This window comes from Equus quagga, chromosome 4 (assembly GCF_021613505.1).
Source record: "Equus quagga isolate Etosha38 chromosome 4, UCLA_HA_Equagga_1.0, whole genome shotgun sequence".
Taxonomy (NCBI): Eukaryota; Metazoa; Chordata; class Mammalia; order Perissodactyla; family Equidae; genus Equus; species Equus quagga.
The window spans coordinates 15,769,719-15,791,604 of record NC_060270.1 but is presented as its reverse complement, the minus strand read 5'-3'; the positions used below and the strand labels follow the sequence as shown (position 1 = coordinate 15,791,604).

Sequence of the window (21,886 nt, the reverse complement as noted above, 5' to 3'; positions counted from 1 at the left end):
CCCTATACATATTTATTAGCTAGAATAGTTTTGTAACCAGAATACCTTATATTCTGATCACAATGGAAATTATTTCCTATAGCTGGACGTAGCATCCCTATTAGGCTCTGAATCCTTTCTCATCTGCAGCTTGGATTTGGGTGCACTAAGTCCATTCAGAGGCTAATTAGACCTTCATATGCTGAGATGCAAGAGTTAAAGAAAATTTCCAGACTGTTTATGGTACCATAGTTTATAAGCAACACTAAAGGCCTTGTTTCATCATAGCTTTTAAACTGCCGTACAAACACAAGACGCAGTTACTGTTTAACTTGACACTTTTTCTCAATACTAGGTCAGCTTCCTCTGCACACAGGCTCAAGTAATTCTCATTATGCCATGCCCTGTGTTCACCTTCTGGAAGTTACCTGGTCTAGTCCTTGGACATCTAAGATCTGGGACATTTACAAACCCGGTTGGGGAAGGGTTTGGGAATCTTTCACCACCAGTAGGTGGAGGACACCTATTTCAGGAGGGGAAGGGTTATGAAATGTGAAGCGAAACCAGGAAAAGGGAGTCGTGACCACGGTTCCAGGACTCCACACTCATTTCGGAGTTAGGGAACCCTCAGGTCTCCATTCCATCACCGGCGGCTCTACATGTCCCAGATCTAGCTCTCTAGGCACCCAGGCTTGAGATTCCAAACCCCATCTCCCAATGCCACATATTCTTTCCCCCACCTGGGAGGACCCCAGGACATTTCGGAACACAGTCATCGCCAGTTCGAAGGAATCCGTGCTTTGTTGCAAATGAAGGATGACAGATGACCACAGTCTACAAATTCGAGCAGCGTCAGGCAACGATCTTCCAGTGAAAGGGCAGTGAGAGACGTCTGGATTCTCTTCTTCCCCACCTCTTATTACAGAGGCATCATCCCGCCTTCCTGCCTTCTAGGCTAAGAGGAGCTTTTTAATTATACTTGAAAGCCTTCCGTTCCCTCATCCTTTCTAGTTTTCCCACTTCCAAACTCCACCTGAAAGACGTGGAAAGCAGAACAGACAACGGAATACAAAGAAGTTTCTTAAAAACCTGCTTTTCTAGGTTCTCAAGGCGTCCCCTTTAAGGAACCAGGCCCACCTCTTTCCCATTCACCTACTGGCTTTCCTCCCTGCCCATCACTCTACCTTTAAGAATATTTCCTGTTCCTTCAACCCAACTTGCACACCTCCGCCCCCCGGCCCTCCTCATTGGGCCGCCCGAGGCTCGTTGACTCTCCGGTTTTCCCTCCACCTCCTCCCGCCCTCCAGCCTAGTGCAACAGCGTCCCGGGTTCTGATTGGCTACCGCGGCAGCCTCCCCGGGGCCGGGTTGGTGGGCTGAGTGGCAGGGGCGGGAGCGCGGCGCACCCAGGGTAGGCTGTTCGCATGCCGAGCGGCGGGCGCGGGAGGGGCGGGGAGGGGCGGGGAGGGGCGGGGGGAGGGGGGCTGGGAAAGTTGAGGCCGCGCTGCCGCCGGGTCTCCGGCCTTGAGGGCTCGGGCTCGCAGCGGCGGCGGTGGCCGCGAGAAGAGGCGGCGGGGGCGGGGGGAGAGGAGGGCCTGGGCCCGCACTCCCCCAGCCCCAGAGGAGCAGGCGGCGGCCGCGGACGGAGAGATTCGCCCGGGCGGTCGGACACCCCTGCTGTACCCGCCTGGGATCATGACCCAGGCGGGGGTCGCCGCCGCCGCCGCCGCCGCGGCCGAGACCGCGCAGCCCCCGGGTGAGTGACTGCGGGAGGGGGCCGCTGACAGCGGGGCGGGGGGCCGGGGCTGTGGGGGCGGCTCCGGGGGCGGCTCCGGGCTGCGCTCCACCCACCCCCTCCCTGCCCCGGGAGGCGAGGGCAGCGCAAAGTGTGCCTCCTTCCTGGGGTTCCCTGCGTGCGGAGCCCGGCGGGGCGCGGGCGCGGGCGGGGCGTGCAGCCCTTTCTCTCCGACCCCGGGCGCCCCGCGCCCCCTGGTGCCAGGCCCGTGGGGGCTCGCGCTGCGCCCGGCCCCAGATGTGCGCGGGGCCAGAGAGGCTGTCCACGCTGCCCTGGGTGCATAAAGAGCTGGGCGGCCAGGGTCCCAGCGGATGGCCTCTGCCCGCCGTCGACACCTTTTCCTGTCTCCTTCGTCCCCTCTTCGTTCCTTGCCCTCTGGATTTCCTTCGGATCCCCTGGGCAGAATCCTGTGACTTGCTTTTTAACTCTCACCTCTGTGTCGGAGAGTTACCCTTGCGTTTTCTTTTTAGAAGCCTTTCTTTTCTTTTCTGAATAGGAGCGGTACAAGCGAACGGCCAACTCTTGAAATCTAGTTCCAGATTTCTGAGGAAAGCTCTCTGGACTCTTGTTCATGTTTAGCATTTTGATTGTTGGATTCTCCCATACTCACTGCCCCCGTCCCCGCTTCCTCACTCCCTCCCCCCTACGGTTACAGTGGGATATGGTCCTTCGAGTTTATTAACTTTATCTGGAAATAAGACTGCATGAACATGTGCGTGGAGTCTCAGCTGTAGGCATCCAACTCACGTTCTCATACCATTTTTACCATTAAGTAGATATAGTGACCTAACACCACACAAAACAAGACAGTTGTGGTTAACTTAAGTTTACATACAGAAGACCCTTCCTTACCTATAAACAAAGTACAGATTTCTTGAATAATCCCTTCTGTGAGTAACATGGATGCTGAAGCATATTTGTACCTTTGCTTTTACTTAAAAAACAAGCAAGCAAGCAAACCAACCTGCTTTTGGAAGGGTCGACATGCTGTCATAATACATAATCACCTTGATCACATTTTCCTCCCACACTGGACGCTTGTTTAATGTAGTACAGAGTTGCTGTATGGGATACATTTGTTGTTTCCCTTTATTTATGAAGTACTTTGAAAGTATTTGTTACAAAATAAGCAAATTACTTTGTAATCATTGCACTTCTGAAACCAGGAACAGGCTAATGTCTCCAGGTACTGCAAGAATGAGTACTTAATCTCACATTTTGCTCTAGTCTAAGTGATATGACTTTTGTGTGCATAGGTATTACATTCTCTCTGTATTTAAAAGAGAAGTTCTGTAAAATCCAGACATGCATGCAGCCTAGAACATTCTTTAATATAAAGCATTTCGTTGCAGAGATCTAAGGGCAGCATAAAGTTGCGAGAATTATTTTCTAAGTTGTCTGTGGGATGTCATGGAAATAAAATTCTACAGTTGCAGACTGTGCAGTGAACCAGTCATGTAGGAGAAATTGATGGGTTATTTTCAGAGCTTAGCATTGTCAACAAGGGAAAAGAAACTCTAAGAAAACTGAGAATGTTTAACTCAGGTTAGAAGATAAGCTTCCACAGATAATCAGCTCAAAATTGTTGCTTATAAACAGGGACGGAAATCAAGCCTGGGTCTTAACTATGTTTGTCATGTCTCACCTTCCTGTCATCTAGCCCAGTGGTCCTCAGTCCGGAGTGCTCAGTGGAATCACCGTGTGTGCTTTGATATTTTAATCCCAGGCCACTCCCCACAGAGATTCTCCTACTTTTGCTATGGGGTGAGCCTCAGGCATAGGTATAGTTTTTAAAGCTCCCCAGATGTTTCCATTCAGCAGTCAGGACTGAGAACTACTAAGAGTCAAGAACAATGTCCAGTCTGCTAGGCTTGTGTTCCAGGCTCTTCTAAATTAGGCCTTCACTCACATGTCTAGCTTTTTCCCCACTGCCTCCCACCATGAACCTCTGGACCTCGTCATGGTCCCGCAGATAAGCAGTTCAGATCCTTGCTTTTGTGAATGACGTTGATCTTTCTCACCAGATGGACGCCCCGCCCCCCCCCCCAACAATAGTTCTAACTCTGCTTTTATGGAGGTTTTCCTGACAGCTCTCTTAGTGATTGGCTCCCTTTGAACTTCTACGCCACATATTGTTTGAAAGACTCCCTTTATGCTTATACCATGTGGTGGTTTAACTTCTCTTGTATATGTGTTTCATTATTCTCAAACTTAATGGCAAGGAGTATCTTATTGTTTGGCTCTTCTACAGTGGTTTGCTTTGAGTTGTACTCGTTTGCTTTGAAGCCCTCTCGACTCTTCTTGCACCATAGTTTCAGGTTTGATTCCATCCCAGATGTTTCTGTCTTGGTAGCTTCCTCATACCTTAACTCTCATCGAATTCATGTACGGATGTCAGTTCCTTCCGTATCTTTTCCTGATTTCTTCAGTAGGTTGATTATGTTCTCCTCTGTGGCCCCGTAACAGCTTGTACTTAGTTATGTGTTAACGTTAATCATATTGCACTATGTGTTTGTCTGCCTTCTCCACCAGACTCCTCCCTGCAAAGCATCCATGTTGAGCAACTCCAGGAAGTATGGCTCATGTTGTATTCTTGAGTACCATTGCCACATGGCAGAGCTAGAGCCCCAGCAACATAGGAACTGTGTTCTCTTCATCTTTTTATTACTGGGACCTAACATAGCACTTGTCATTAGTAGGCACTTAATAAATGTTTGTTGAACAAGTAAATGACTGTTGTGTTATATATTATGCAAAGATAACCGTATACATCTGTAGCATAGGTTGACTTGGCGTTAATTGATTTTGCTATTAAATATTCTTATGTCTTGTACTCCTATTATGCGTTTGTTAAGGCTTAGTAGAATTTAAGTAATGATGGTTGTGACAGGCCCCTTAAACCCGTAATCTTCCTTCCAATATGCACAGGGATATTACCTTGAGTCTTTTACTCTGAGCTCTAGAGGTTGACTCTTGTTATCCATAAAATATTTGTGGAACTCTCAGTAAGAGAAAAGCTGTTAACTGTCCAATTGGATAATTTTTCTTTTTCTCATTAAATTTTCCATATGGGTACAATTGCACTACTTCAGAAGGCCAGATCTTTTAATTAGATCAGTAGGGCATGATAAGTTGCTCCTATTAATGTGCTAATACTGTGTTTTTAATTCAGTTCATCAAGTATTTATTGAGTACTTACCACGTGCCCAACACTCTTAGGTGCTAGAGAGAATACAGAAGTAATAACTGGTGTGGACTCAGCTCTTAAGAAGTTTGTAGACTTATTAGAGAGATTGGGAAACACCATGTCAATTAATTAAGGGGCTGAATACAGTATTCATTAGATGCTAATTTAAAGAAATAAGTATTCAAAATCTGTGATGCAGTTGTTCATACCATGGAAAATTTGAAAGGACCAGATATTCTTTCAATGGACATTTATTACTCTCTTACTGAATACTAATTGTTGGGGATACAAATATGAAAGATGTGGTGTCTACCATTTAGAAGCTTGCAGTCTAGTGGGAAAAACCAGTAAGCATGTAGAATGTATTTTATGTAAGGACATTGTGGAGTGTCATGTAAGGGTTGTGGACACTAACCTCTAGGGATCAGAGAAAGTTTCAAAGGGGGTAATTAGGAGTTCCCAGTTGGGAAGTTGGTATTAGCATTCCAGACAAAGTAACTGGTACAGAGCATGGAAATGAGAAAGGGCGTTTCTTGATTAAGGAACTGCAAGTAGATTGATATCAGTAGAAAGTAGTATGTTAAAGAGCATGGACTTTGGAGTCAGACACATGTGGTTTGCAAACTTTTATTCCACATGGTCTGAACCCCTGCCAATCTTGCTGATCTTCTGTAAGGTGGCAGTAGTCTATTTGGTAACTTCACAGCTAGTGTTAGTACAAAGAGGTATCTCAGGATTCCCCCAATTCCCACCTATGCTCCTTGTAACTTCCCTTTTGTCTATTGCCTGGCTACATGAGGAGCCCCAGACAGCATTACCTCCCAATTAAGGAAGCCATTATTGGGTCCCCTGGCAAAAGCATTCTCCCCTTAGCTACTATAATTTCTTTTCTTTCCTTCCTTTCTTCTTTCTTGTATAAACTGCTTGTTCAAGGAGTTGGTTGGGAGGGAGAAAGCATGGGTACACCTAGAAGCTGTGGCAAGATCAGAAAAAAAATCATTTTTACTTTTTAAATGGAAAAAAATGAATAAGGATATATCTTAATAGAAAAACACTAATAGGGAAGGAAAGATTAATAATATCTGAGAGAAAAGATATATTTTGTAACAGGATTATTAAGAAGTGGAAGTGATAGAGTCCAGAACAAAGGTAGAGGGCTTAGTGTTAGCTGGAAATATTAGGGAAGGTTTTATTTATTTTTTTCATTTTTTATTTTTTTGCTGAGGAAGATTCACCTTGATCTAACATCTGTTGCCAATCTACCTCTTTTTGCCTGAGGAAGAATTGCCCTGAGCTAGCATCTGTGCCAATCTTCCTCTATTTCGTATGTGAGTTGCCACCTCAGCATGGCTGCTGATGAGTGGTGTAGGTCTGTGCCTGGGATCCAAACCCACAAACCCAGGCTGCTGAAGCAGAGTGCACTGAACTTAACCTCTAGGCCATGGGGCTGGCCCCTGGGGGAACATTTTAGAGAGGAAGACAAACTTGCACTAGACTTGAAAATTAATAGGATTTGGATAAGCTGAGCAAAGTGGAAAGGTCATTTCAGTGGGAAAACAGCACAGATTTAGCAAGAAAATGAATGGGCTGATAGGCAGCTCAGGGCAGAACCTGTCTGAATTGGAGAGCAGGGAATAGTAGGTGACGTGGTTAGCTATGACCCTGCTCCTGTGTGTGATGTACTAGGTGGAAGTGGATGAGGGAGACTGCCACTGAAGAAGGTAGTGTTAGGGTCATGAAAGCTGGGAAGCAGGAGTTTGTATTCGATGCAGTAGATGTTGGAAAATAGTCCTGTAGATTCGGGAGCAGGAGAGGCACATGATGGAATACAGTGAACTGGTCAGATTACTGAGACATTGGAATCTAAAACCATGGAAGAATAGGGAAAAGACTGGGAGCAAAAAAGACTATTAACAGCCAGATGTGTAAAATGAGGCCTAATCTAAGGTGGTGGTAACAAACAGGAGGCCATGAACATCGTGAAAAGAATCGATAGGATTTGGTGAGAAGATTTGAAGATTATTTTGGGGTTTAGAGCCAGGTTAAAGTTTGATAAAATGGAGAAATTGGAAGGAGGTCTCTTAAGAGGCAAGGCAATTTAACATGTTGCACAAACATGTTAATTGGTTTTGAAATGAAATGTTCTGAAGAGAGCTTTGCCTAACTAAAGATTTGCAGCAAGATCAGTGTTGAAAGGTAGCTTTATTATAAAAACATAATGGCTTTTACACAGAAACAATTTGAAACTTTGTAGGGAGAAAGCAAATAGAAGGATTGAGCCTTGAAAGTCAGCATGAGAGAGACCAGGATTCATGTTAGAGAAAGAGGGTGCGTAATTGGAGAAGAGGAAGACAATCTGGGAGGAGAATTTCAAGAAAAAGAGAGCAGCATCTCAAATCCTGCAGAGAGGAGAAGGAAGACAGAACAAAAGACCTCTGATTTGGTGAAAAATAGTCCCTGACCTCCACGAAAGCAGTTTCGGTTGGCGGGAGCCGTCAGAAGGCGTTCTGCCTCGGGTTTAGGAGGGATTGGCCAGTGAAGGAAAGGCCAGAAGTGTCACAGAAATAGTAGGAGAGAAACGGAATGAGAGATGGAAAAGACAGTAAATTCTTGTTTAATGTGAGGAAACTCTTTGTGTTTTGGAAGCAAAACAGAAATGCTTATGAGGAAATGAAGCGCTAAAGAGGGAAGAATCAGGTATAGAGCGTCTCTCCTCAGACAGCACAGTTAGCCTTAGGATGTTCTGGCGGGCTGAAAGGATGGATGTATAGGCAGGGGTCTTTTATGATAAATGTAGGATCCATTAAAGAATTCATGCCAGATAGCCTCCCTGTTCCCAGTGAATTAGGGGGGAAATGGAAGAAAAGCAACTAATATGTCTGAGCTCTTGTTGTGTACCAGACATTTGCTTGATCCATTAAATGTATTGTCATGTAAACTCGTAACAGTCCTCTGAGGGGTTGGTAATAATCTCCCAGTTTTAAGTGAGGAGTTGCCCAGACTTCAAGGAATACTTATTTTAAAACCAAATAGCTAGTGAATGTCAGCTTTGAGGTTTGATCCTGGGTCTGATATCAAAGACTGGTCCCATTCCACTATACCATTCATTCATTAATGTGGGTGAAAGATATGTGGGGGCTTGAGAGGATCTGTACTGGTGATTACAGTGACTGTGCCTCAGAATCACTTTAGGGGCTTTAAAAAGTTCCTGCACCCTACCCCAGCCATTCATTCCTTCATCAGCATACTTACTGATTACACACTAATTAGCCAGGGTTCCCCAGAGAAACAGAACCAGTAACAAGGTATATATCACAAGATGAGCCTGGAGCATCTTATAGTGCCCAAAAGTAAGGAAGTCCTAAAAATGGGGGTGGGAGGGAGGTGGAGGCATGTGAGAAAGACACGGGAGCCAACCTGAAAGAATGCCCAATGGGCAAAGCTTCAACGATTTGAACAACAAAATAACTATAGCATTACATTTTGACCTGAAGAATAACATAAACACCCTCGAGTCCATACTGATACAAATAAATGATTAAGTAAATGGGGGAGAAGAGACAAATCTCCTTTGTCAGAAGAATTGTAAAAAATATATTTAGATGCTCCCTTCTGGAAGAGATAGAGATGAATTTCCCTCTCCTTGAGTGTGGACTTAGTACTCACTTTCAAAGAATACAGTATGGAAAGGGAAAAAGAGTAAGAGAGCAGTAATTACTTGAGTAGTGTTAACAGGAGATTTGAGGAGGAAATTGGTGGGGAAGACTCCTTTTACCAGGTACATCCTTCAGTATGATCTGAGTAGTTCAATATAAGCTTGTTTTTGTATAATGGAAGAATCTAGTTAAGTAACACATAAAAAGAATAAGAAAATAGAAAAATACGGATACATCTTTATTAGTGTTGAAAAACTGGGAAGGGTGTCATCTAAAGATCAAAAATTTGAAGGAATTTATGAAAAATGCAAAGCATTTGGGATCAGATTGATGGAAAAACCTTAGAGTATGGAGAACTCTGCAACCTAACACAGGCTTAAAGGGGAGATACTAGGAAAGTGAGTTTTCCCAATGCAATTCTGGCTTTCACACAAACCGTAAAGCTCAGAGACGTCGAAAAGTAGAAGGCGGTTGAGGTTGGTTTTCATAGTCCATTTGGGTGGCTGTAACAAAAATGCATAGACTAGGTGGCTTATAAACAACAGAAATTTGTTTCTTACATTCTGGAGGCTGGAGTCCAAATCAGGGTGCCAGCATAGTTGGATTCTGCTGAAGGCCTTCTTCTGGGTTGCAGACTGCTGCCTTCTTGCTGTATCCTCACGTGGTGGAAGGGGTAAGCACGCTCTCTGGGCCCTCTTTTATAAGGGCACTAATTCCATTCATGAGGGTTCTGCCCTCATATCCTAATCACCCCCCAAAGGCCCCACCTCGCCATACCATCCCTACCATCACCTTGAGGGTTAGGATTTCAACACAGGAATTTGCGGGGGACGCAAACATTCAGATCATAGCGGTGGTCAAAAGCTAAGCTGTACCAAGATCAATTAGAATAGCTAATGACAGTGTTCACTCACAGGTTAGATGCTAGAACATATTTGGGGGTATCTCCAGTGTGGGCTTTAGGGCCAGAGAGAGAATCAGGGTTCTACCTCAGAGAATCAGAGACCTTCTAGTTACCACTGTGAATGTGGAGCTCTTCTTTCCTTCAGAAGGTGCCCATCTAGCTGCTTGCCACCACCCATGTGCCATACTCTTGATAGCCAGGACTCGTAATCAGCGTGCACATTCACGGCAGGGAGAAGAGTGATTTTCACAAATGGTAAAGCAGTGGTTCTTAGTGGTTGATCAACATTAAAATCACCTAAGGAGTTGTTTTGAAAAAAAGGTGATTTCTACAGTGCATTCAGAGTCAAGAACCTGTGCTGGGGAAACCAACTTTAGCTGCCAATTCAGTTAACCAAGACTCACTAAGTATTTAAGGAAAATCAACAGGGAGAAAGAGGGACACCAAGCTGAACAAACAGAGGAAGCGATCTTTGAGAAAAGAAATTGAATGTGATAGACAAAAAATAATATTTTTTGTTCAAAAATATCCTCAGAGATTTGAGAGAAGATAATTTCCATAAAATAGGAATGGGGTGCTGTGAAAAAGAAATAAGAACAAGCAAGTTTTTGGAAATTGAAAGTGTATGTTCTGAAATAAAAACTTCAGTAGCAAGCTGAATAGCAGCATGGTTGTAATACATGGCTAAATTAATGAACTCGTACATCAGACCAAGGAGTGCTTTCAAAATGGTACAAAAAGGACACAGAAGAAAATTATGAGCTGTTGGACGTGGAATATAGATCTAGGAGGAGAACACTCTAGAACTAAGACTCTACACAATTTCAGTAAGTCTGTGGCAGAGGTGGGTGATGGGCAGTTGGTGGGTAAGAAATAGAGCATGTTAAAATACTTGCAGGGCCTGGCCTGGTGGCGGAGTGGTTAAAGTTCTGCATGGTCCATTTCAGCAGCCCAGGATTGGGGGTTCAGATCCTGGGTGCAGACCTCCTCTACTCACCAGCCATGCTGTGGTGGTGCCCCACATATAAAATAGAGGAAGATTGGCACAGATGTTAGCTCAAGGCTAATCTTCCTCAAGCCAAAAAAGAGGAAGATTGGCAACAGATGTTAGCTTAGAGCGAGTCTTACTCAGCAAAAAACCCCCCAAAAAACCACTTGTAGTGCTAGAGGAGGAGACCATAGATACTGTTTTTAGTAGGAAGAAAAATGTATTTAAATTTTAATTTTAGTATATTTTAGGCTATTGATATGTGATTCCTTTTCTCTCAACTTTGTCTTCTCAGCTTTGCTTTTCTTTGTGTGAATTTCATTCTCAGACTGGCTTCCTTCTTTTCCAAGTTCAGTATTTGGAATGACATGCTTTCTCCTTAAATTGAGAAGAGAACGAGCATAGCTACTCATACCATCAAAGAAAAGGCTGAGCTTTGCTATAAATGGGCCAACCTGAAACCAGTCACTGTAGCCAGAAAAATCAGAAGCACAAGGCCTGGGTTGGGAGGGGCACACATCTGAGTGAAAATGGGACCTCCATGAAGTGGAGAGGAAAAAATATCTAACAAATGTCCACTACAGGATGTTTCTTAGCATTGTTAAAGATATTCATGAATAGAATAGATATAAGAGGAAAAAAGACCTTGAGGAAAATAAAGAGAAACAAAAAATCAATCAAGGAAAAGTAAAAACTTAATGGGAGAGGGAGGAGAGAGAGAACAGAATAAGACCAAATGTAACAATAGCCACAATACATGTGACTGGAATGAATTCTCATCTTTAAAAAAGGCTCTTAGATTGTATAGAAACAAGTCTCCAGATTTGTGTTATTTCAAGCAAATATAAAACAAAATAATGCACAAAAGTTAAAAGTAAAATACACACAAACACACTCCAGGCAAATGTTGAATGGAAAAAAATGCATAGTAATTGGTTATCAAAGTTTAATTCCAGACAACAAACATTTAATTTTTTAAATATTTAGGGCCAGCCCTGATGGCCTAGTAGTTAATTTTGGTGTTCTCACCACTTCAACGGCCCAGGTTCGTTTCCTGTTGCGGAACTGCACCACCCGTCTGTCAGTTGCCATGCTGTGGTGGTGGCTCACATAGAAGAGCTAGGACGACTTCCAACTAGAATATACAGCTATGTACTGGGAGGCTTTGGGGGGAGGGAAATTAATAAAACTTTGTACCTGAAGAATCAATAATACGTACTCTTTTCATATACTCATATAACACTTAACAAAAATATATCATGTAAGAAGGCTACAAATAGAATCTCAAATTCTAAAAATTAGATATTTTTTATTGCCAATCATAAGGCAAGGAAACAATTCACACCCACGAGTTAACAAAAGGGGAACCAAAAGATATATAACTATTTGGAAAGCTTTTTACTTCAACTCAGGTTGTAGAGGATGTAAAAGTTGAAAGTACAAGGAAGAAAAAGTCAAGATAGTAAAAATAAGCAAATCACCAAAAAAGAAATATATATGATTCATAACATATCAAAGGGTATTCAGCCACACTAGTCATCAAGGAGATGCAAGATAAGTAGTAGTGAGCTATCTTTTGTTGCCATTTGGACTGATAAAAATTTGTAATATGTTGATTGCAGCCCTTTTTTTGACATTGTTTTTAATAACAAATAAATAAATAAATGAAAAGGGAGAGGGAAGAGAGGGGTTTTCATGAATGGGGAACAGCTAAATAAATTATGGCTTATCCGTGCAATGTAATGGTATGCAAGTAGTAAAAAGAATAAGGTAAATTGATATGTACTTACCTGGAAAGATGTCCATAATATATTTCTAAGTAAAAATAAAGCATCTTTTGGAGCAACAAATATAGCATGATTTAATTTTTATGTAAAAAAGATATGTGCATATATGTAGAAAGATTTATATATGTAGAAAGATCAAGAAAGTTCATGTCACATTGATTCCCAACTGGGAATTGAATAGGATGGAATTGAACAGGTGATAGTGGGGGACTTTAATTTTCCTCCTCAAAAAAGGATGTGATTAATATTTAATTTTTCGTTTTTAAGTATAGTATTTTTAAAATAATTTAAAATTTTAATTGAAACTACATACTATTTAGAAATTAATGACTTAAAAATGTTACATTTCAAAATCTGGGCTGTGGACAAAGTTGTATCTTGAAGAAATAGTATAGTCTTAAATGCATTTATTGCAAAGACTGAAAAATTCATATTTTGGAAAAGAAAATACATGCATGTGGCAAAAAATTAAAATTGTATATGAAGATGTACAGTGAGTCTTCCTTGTACCCTGTCCCTCATTTCCCCTCCTCGAGGCAATCCTGAGAAATTTTGTGCGTTTATTAACATACACATATATATTCTTCTCTCCATCCCAAAGGATGGGTATTAGATGTAAGTTGGTAACTTAAAAAATTTATATATATATTTATAACTAGCATATTACATATTATTTATTTATATATATATATAAAATACTAGTTTGCTAGGGCTGCCACAACAAATACCACACACTGAGTGGCTTAAACAAGAAAAATTAATTTTCTCACAGTTCTGGAGGCTAGAACTCCAAGATCAAGGAGTCAGCAGGTTTGGTTTCTTCTGAGGCCTCTCCCCAGCTTGTAGATGGCTGCTGCCTTGCTCTGTCCCCACGTGGTCGTCCCTATGTCTGTGTGGTCTGTGTTCTGATCTCCTTTTCTTATAAGGACACGAGTCCTACTGGATTAGGCCCCATCCTAATGACCCCACTTTAACTTAATTACCTCCTTAAAGGCCCGATCTTCAAATACAGTCACACTCCAAAGTGTTGTGGGTTAGGACTTCAGCATATGAATTTTGGGGAGACACAGTACGGCCTGTAACATATATGTATTTATTTAACTGTCAGTACATATAACTATATTTTATGTGTAGAGCTATTAGATTGAACCATCTGAAATTGCAGTTTCTAGAGGCAGAAAAGATCAAATATGGGCAATTTCAGATGGTTCATCATAATACCATGACATATTAAATCAGTCAGCTTTTGATGAGCCTCTCCTTGTGTTTTGCTACTCACATGCATGAATATACTTGTAGGGTAAATTTCTGGGGGTTGTTGCATTAAAGAGGTATATGCGTCTATGGACCAGGTGTGGGTTCACAGCATGTCAGGAGGGAGCTGGTCAGGGCACTCTGCTGCAGGCCTTCCTGCCAGGCAGGGGTACCTCAGCAGAAAGAGACTGGGCTGTAACATCAGAGGCAGAAAGTGGGAGATGGGGAGAGAGTGTAAGAGGCTGTTGTCGGGGAGACATTACCCACATCAAAGGAACTGTATTGAGATATTCCCAATCGATCGTTTTTGTGACTAGAAATGACTAGAGGATTTTTATTATGTAACTGTGACCAGTAAAGTCATGGAATCTGCCCTAAATTTTATGCAGGGAGCAGGATCACCCCACAGGGGAGATATGAACTGGCAGTGGAAAGTATTTTCTACTACTTGGGTTTTGTGTGTCCTGCTCTTTCAGTGTAACGGTTACTAACATGTATGTAAGTAACTGCTTGGGCATACATAGGGAAAATGTTGGGAATTGATACCATCAGACTATTAAAAGTGGAGGGGCCTTGGTACTGCACGTGGCTCTGTGCTGTTTGAAATTTTTACAATGAGCAGGGATTATTTTTGCAATTGGGTTTTTTTTTTAAAAGCCTTAAAGCATAGATTCTCTTCGGATTTACTTATGATATAATTTCTGAGTCAGAAGTATTTGTAGTTTGTATGGGCAAGAGCAAGGAAAAGGTCTAAAAAATGCCAAATTCTTTAGAGTGGTTACTCCTGAAGAGCATGATTGTAGAGCTAAGTAACTTTTCCATTTAACGTTATACATTGCTGTACTCTTCAAAAATATTTTTTTAATAATACTACACTGTATATTTGAACGTTGCTAAAAGAGTAGATCTTAAAAGTTCTCATCACAAGAAAAAAATTTGTAACTGTGTTGGTGATGGATGTTGACTAGACTTACTGGGTGAGCACTTCACAATACGGTAGTCCCCATGCCCCCTTACCCGCCGGGGGTGCATTGCAAGTCCCCCCGTGGATGCCTGAAACTGCGGATAGTACTGAACCCTATGTAGACTATGAATTTTCCTACATTTACAAACATATGATAAAGTTTAATTTATAAATTAGGAACAGTAAGAGATTAACAACAATAACTAGTAATAAAATAGAGCAATTATAACAATATTTTGTAATAAAAGTTACTGTAGATCTGAGCAACCTCAGGATACGATTTCTTTCCTTTTTGTATTAAATCGAGAACTTTCACCTTTTCACTTAAAGGAAGCACTTTACGGCTTCCATTCAGCGTATCCAAATTGCCAACATTACTGCTCTTGCACTTTGGGGCCATTATTAAGTAAAATAAGGGTTACTTGAATACAAGCACTGACATATCACGACAGTCAATCTGATTGATAGCCCAGAGGGCTACTAAGTGACTAATGGGTGGGTGGTGTGTACAGCGTGGACCCTCTGGACAAAGGGATGAGTCATGTCCTAGGTAGCACTGAGCGGGTGGCACAGGATTTCGTCACGCTACTCAGAATGGCGTGCAATTTAAAACTTACGAATTGTTTGTTTCTGGAATTTTCCATTTAATATTTTCAGACCATAGTTGACCATGGGTAACTGAAACTGCAGAATGCGAAACTGCGGATAAGGAGGGACTACTGTATATACTAAATATCAAATCATTCTGTTGTATGCCTGAAACAAATATGTCAATTATATCTCAATAAAAAATTTTTTATACAAACAGGTTACTTGTGTAGTTTAAACATAAAAATTTAAAACTGTATTTAGCAAATTGTGCCTTTTGGCTGTTATCTTTTTCTGGAGATATAGTTTGACTCAATTTCACAGTGAAAGCTCTGGTGGCAGGACTTCGTTATTTCACATTCTTATATATGTCATAGTATCTCAAGTTTGGCACTTATCAACCTCCATGACTGACTGCTGCCAAACATGACGGCGACGTGATTGTCAGGAAGGAGCCAACAGACATTGTTCAGGGATGTAAGATCTCTGTAATGGCAAAGGCAGTTAGAACTTCTGATAGCAGTTACACAAAACAGCAGACAGACAACACAGCATACTCACAAACAGCTCGTCGAGTTCCCACTGAGATGGACAGAGCTGCTGAACTCACAAACGTGGAGGAAGGATTCTTTGGGTGTGAAAAGCATTGGTGCTATCCTTGCACTATAATGCAGATATGCTGGGTTTCAAGGTTTCAAGTTGAACCAGGTAGATCAGGTAATAGGACGTTCCAGGAGAGGATTATTAACCTAAAAGGCTGGAGAGGATAAATGCACATGGTAGGTCATGTAGCAAAATACAGAGAGCAAAGCTGCCTAAAGCATTAAGTAAGGTGGTAGGAATTAGACTATAAATATCCAAGATATTAAACATAAGTGCTGTAATCACGATTTTGAATATTTGGTGACATGGAGAAATGCTCACTTTAAGTAAAAAGCAGAATACAATGTTGCTTATAGTCTAATATTTGTAAAAAATCAGGTGTGTGTAGAAAAAAGTTCAGAAGGAAATCCATCAAAATGTTAACAGTGATTCTTGCGGATTCTTGTTGAGTGATGTGATTGAGTAGGCTTAATTTTGTTTGTATGCTTTGCTTTGTTTTCTAGGTACATATTACTTTTATGATAAGGAAAAACTGCTAAAACAAGATGATCAAAATAAGGAGAGATCTTTGTTACAGAGTGTCAAGTGGACTTGTGGTATAATGACTGTGACCCAGTTCAGGGAATTGAGCTTAGTTGATTTGTAATTTCCTTAGATCATATTCTAGTTCAGTAGGCAAGTCATTTTGATTGGAGACGACTGAGGATTTACTAGAGATCTCATAGAAAGAGATAGAACACATTTAAAACTGCGTGTCGGGGCTGGCCTGGTGGCATAGTGGTTAAGTTTGTGTGCTCTACTTCAGCATCCCAGGGTTCGTGGGTTCGAATCTGGCTGTGGACCTACACACTGCTTGTCAAACCACGCTGTGGCAGGGTCCCACATACTAAATAGAGGAAGATCGCCACAGATGTTAGCTCAGGGACAATCTTCCTCAAGCGAAAAGGAAGATTGGCAACAGATGTTAGTTCAGGGCCAATCTTCCTCACCAAAAAAAAAAAATGCCCCAACAAACTGTATGTCTATCTAGTCATTCCGTAAAACATTTTTAATAATTGTAAAATACTTAGGAATGTATTAAACAGCAGCAAAACAGAAATACAGAGGTTGACAAGATCATCTCAAACCATGGACAAATAATGTTTAAGCAATGTGCCATAAGATATTTTCAATTAAGACACTTTAATTCCAACTTGGAAATTTTATAAGAATTACGTTTTTCTCTTCATTGTATCTAAAGACACAATTTAAATTAAGCTTTACCACTAATATGCTTCTTGGAAGGAAGAAAACATAATTTGCCACTGAACAGTTAGACCAAGTTTTCCCCTAAATATTGTGAGTACTTCTTTTCGGTGGCTGCACATTTTCCCCGTATTAGGGAAATTGAGAATGATTGGTAACTAAATAGAATTTTGAAATTATATGTTGAAAGAAAGCAGATGTATAAACTGATGAAAAAAATGAATGAGTAGAGAATTTCAAATTACCCAGAGACTTCTATCAGAGGGTTTCTTTTTTTTGTTTAACAACTCAATTGAGATACAATTCACATACCATAAAGTTTACCCATTTAAGTGTAATTCAGTGGTTTTTAGTATATTTGCAGAGCCGTTCAACCATCACCATAATCTAATTTTAGAACATTTCAGCATCCCGAAAGGAACTCTCCCCCTGCCCCCCTCAGCAGTCATTTCCCATCCTCTTCAGCTCCTGGCAACCGCTAATCTGTTTTCTGTCTCTATAGACATTTCATGGAATGGAATAATACAATACGTGACCTTTTGTGTCAGGCTTCTTTCACTTAACGTAATGTTTTCAGGGATCACCCGTACGTGGCATCTATCAGTACTTCATGTCTTTTGTTGCTGAATAATATTCCTTTGGGTAGATATACCACATTTTATTTATCATTCATCATTTGGTGAACATTTGGCTCGTTTCAGCTCTTTGGCTGTTATGAATATTGCTGCTACAAACATTCCTCTACAAGTTTGTGTGTGAACGTGTGTTTTAAGTTGTCTTGGGGATATACCTAGGTGGAATTGCTGGATCATATGGCAACTCTGTGTTTAACTGTTTGAGGAGCTGCCTGTTTTCCAAAGTGACTATAGCATTTTACATTCCCAACCAGCAATGTATGAGGTAATATCATACTTTTGAATATATACAAATATTTTTCTGCCTTTATCGACATATGATTGGCAAATAAAAATAGTATATGTGTACAACATGATGTTTTGATATACGTATACGTTGTGAAACAGTTACCACAGTCAAGCTAATTAACATATCCATCACCTCACATAGTTACCTTGTGTGGTGAGGACACTCAAGATCTTCTTTCTTAGCAAATTTCAAGTATACAATACTTTATTATTAACTGTAGTCACCATGCTGTGCATTAGGTCTCCAGAACACATTCATCTTGTAACTGAATGTCTATACACTTTGACCAACCTCTCCCCATTTCCCCCACCCTCTAGCCATTGGTAGCCACCATTCTCCCCTCTGTTACTATGAGTTCGACTTTTTTAGTTTCCACATATAAGTGACGTCATGTAGTATTTGTCTTTCTGCATCTGGCTTATTTCACCCAGCATAATGTCCTCCAGACCGATTCATGTTGCCACGAATGTCAGGATTTCTTTTTTTTTAAAGGCTGAATAATATATATAATATTTTCTTTATCCATTCATCTGTCAATGGGCACTTAGGTTGTGTCCATATCTTGGCTATTGTGAATAATGCTACAACGATGGGAGTACAGATGTGTCTTCGAGATAGTGATTTTATTTCCTTTGGAGATATACCCAGAGGTAGGATTGCTGGATCATACAGTAATTCTATTTTTAATTTTTTGAGCAGTCTCCATACTGTTTTCCATAATGGCTGTACCAATTTACATTCCCACCAAAAGTGCACAAGGGTTCCCTTTCCTCCACGTTCTCACCAACACTTGTTATCTTTCGACTTTTTGATAAAAGCCATTCTAACAGATGTGAGGTGAGATCTCGTTGTGGTTTAGATCTGCATTTCCCTGATGGTTAATGATGTCGAGCATCTTTTCACATACCTGTTGATCATTTGCATGTATTCTTTGGAAATATATATTCTTCTTTGATTATATATTTTGAGGGGGAATTTCAAGGGATTAAGTGGCAGGGACCTCAGGAGAGCCTCTTGAGATGCTGGTAGTGTTCTGTATCTTGATCTGAGTGGTAGTTACATGGGTGTATTCATACATAAAAATTTACTGAGCTGTGAACTTAAGTTAGTGACTTATTGTATATAAGTTATATATCAATAAAAAAAATTCTTACTTTATTCCTCTCTTTTCCATTTTACTGTCAGGGGGACTTTGTTTCAGACCAGTGCTAGTGGATGGATTGCTGTTGGAGAACCACTGATCTTAAGATAAGATCCGAATACATTCATCAGGCATAGAAAATTCCTTTGCAGTCTGGTCCAAGTTCTCTTTCTGCCCTTGCCTCCTGCTTCTTTCCCTCCCTCCCATGTTTCGTATATTCTCCGGGCGGTGCTCAGACTCACCAGGCTTGTTTATGTTTCACAGCTCTTGCAATTGCTCATCCTTCGGCATTGTATCCTTTTTCCTGTTCGTTTCCACCTGGCAAAATCCTAACCATTCTCCAAGACCTGGCTTTCTTTGGGTCCCACAGGAAACATGCTTGATGCTCTGTTCTCACATAGCATTTTATTAATAAATCTTTGAGGTAGCACTTACAAATTTTTAAATTCACTTTTAAAAACTTTTTTATTTTAAAATAACTATAGATTCAAAGGAAGCTACACACATAGTTCAGAGTCCATGTACTCTTCATCCAGCTTCCCCCAATGGTGACAGCTTGTATAGCTGTAGGACAGTATCAAAACCAGGAAGTTGATGTTCATTAAACAATTTTTTCATCATCTTTTTTCCTACTTTTTCCATTCCCTGTGCTGTCCATTACACTAGCTACTAGCCACATGTAGCTATTTAATTTAAATTACTTAAAATTATATAAAATTAAAAATTTAATTCTATGTTCTCACTAGCCACATTTCAAGCACTTAATAGCCACGTGTGACTAGTGGTGACCATATGGACAGTGCAGAGAATATTTTCATTGCACAGAGTTCTTTTGGATAGCCCTGATCTGGACTGCATTCTTCTTGAGGGCAGACATGTCTCATTCATCTTTATAGCTGCAATTCCTAGGCAGTAGGGGTACTCAATTCATAATTGAATGATTGAGTCTAGTCCTACCCACTCATTCTAGAAATGAAGAAATTTAACATGCTAAGTTATGGTAAATAAAATGATATCTAGCTACTGAATAGCAGATCTAGAAATAGAACTTAGGTTTCCTAAATTCAAGTTCATTGGTCTTTCTATGTGGATCTTAATTTATGAGCTTTTCGATTTATATCAGTTTTCGAGGAAGGAGTACTAAAGTAATGTAATACTTCCCAAACTTTAGGGTGCGTAAAGAATCAACTAGGAACCTTGTCAGAACTGCGTATTCCTGGACCTCTCCCTCCCATGGTTCTGACTCAGTAGGTCTTGGGTGGGGTATAGGAATCTATATTTTAAATATATGCTTAATCAGGACTGTGTAGTAATAACATAAGGATAGATCAGAATAGAGAACCTAGAAATGGAACTGCACCAAATGGACGTTTGATTTTTAAGAAAGATACCATTGAGGAAGGGAAATGTCTTCAGTGAATGGTGTTAGAACAACTGAATATCCATATGAAAAAAGAGTAATTTGACACCTACCTCTTGCCATAAATAATACAGATCATTTACCTCAATATGACAATTAATTATTAATTAACATAATTAATTATAAACCTTCTAGAAGCATTCATAGGAGAATATCTTAGGGATGGGTAAAGGTTTTTTGGACAGGACACAAAAAGGAATAGTCATAAAAGAAGAAGTTGATAAGTTATACTTCATCAAGAACTCTTGGGTCACCAAAAGACACAATTAAGAAAATGCATAGGCAGGCCACATTATGGAAGAAAATATTTGCAAAATATATTTCAGACAAAGGACAGATATCTAGTAGATATAAAAATTCAGAATATATAAAGACTTCTATAAATCAATAATAAAAAGGTGTACAATCCAATTAAAAAAAACTGGCAAAAGATAGGCAGACAAAAGGAAATCTGCAAATGGCCTTAATATGCACATAAAGTATTCAGTATTATTAGTCATCAGGAAATGCAAATTAAACTATAATGAGATACCACTATATACCCACCAGAATGGCTAAAATTAATAGGTTGACAGGGGGCCGGCCCAGTAGTGTAGTGGTTAAGTTTGGGGTGCTCTGTTTCTGTTTCGGCAGCCCAGGGTTCGCAGGTTTGGATCCCAAGCATGGACCTACACACTGCTCGTCAAGCCATGCTGTGGCAGTGTCCTACATACAAAATAGAGGAGGATTGGCACAGATGTTAGCTCAGTGACAGTCTTCCTTAAGCAAAAGGAGGAAGATTGGCAGCAGATGTTAGCTCAGGGTCAATCTTCCTCACCAAAAAAAAAAAAAAAAAGACTGACAAAACCCAATGTTGGTGAGGCCATGGAGCCACCTGAACTCTTCTGTATTGTGAGTGGAAGTGCAAAATGGTACCATTGCTCTGAGGAAAGTGTGGTAAATGTTCTTGTATGAGTCTTTTTGCGGATGTCGTCTTTCACTTTCTTGGGTAAATATCTGGGAGTAGATAAGTAATGCTTATCTACTCCAAGATAAGTGAAAGACGACATCCACAAAAAGATTTATACAAGAATGTTCGTGGATAGCAGCTTTCTTCTTAGTAGCCAAAACATGGAAACAGTCCTGGTGTCCATCAACAGAAAAGTGAATAAATGAACTGTGTTATAAATTCATACACAGTTATGTATTCATACTCAGCAATAAAAAGGAACTACTGGATGAATTTCAAAAAGGTTATGCTGAGTGAAACTTGACCCAATGGAAATTCTCAATTAATCCATTATATAAAGTTCTTTGGTGAGAAAAATGAGAACACTGGCTGGCTCTGTGGGAGCAGGGAAGGATTGATTGGGAAGGGGCATGAGAGAACTTTCTGTGGTGATGCTGTACCTTGTTAGGGGTTGGGTCACACAGGTGTGTGCATCAGTCTGCACTCATTGAATGTTACACTTA

General features: G+C 40.7%; 1 protein-coding gene across 3 annotated transcripts in view; it reads left to right on the top strand.

Moving 5' to 3' along the window:
• Nucleotides 1–1,476: 1,476 nt before the first annotated feature.
• Nucleotides 1,477–21,886, top strand: part of USF3 (upstream transcription factor family member 3) — a 46,294-nt gene continuing 25,884 nt past the window's right edge. For all 3 annotated transcript variants that reach the window (XM_046659909.1, XM_046659907.1, XM_046659908.1), the window contains exon 1: nt 1,477–1,734. The gene's annotated coding sequence lies outside the window, so the exon portion shown is untranslated. The remainder of the gene's footprint in view (nt 1,735–21,886) is intronic.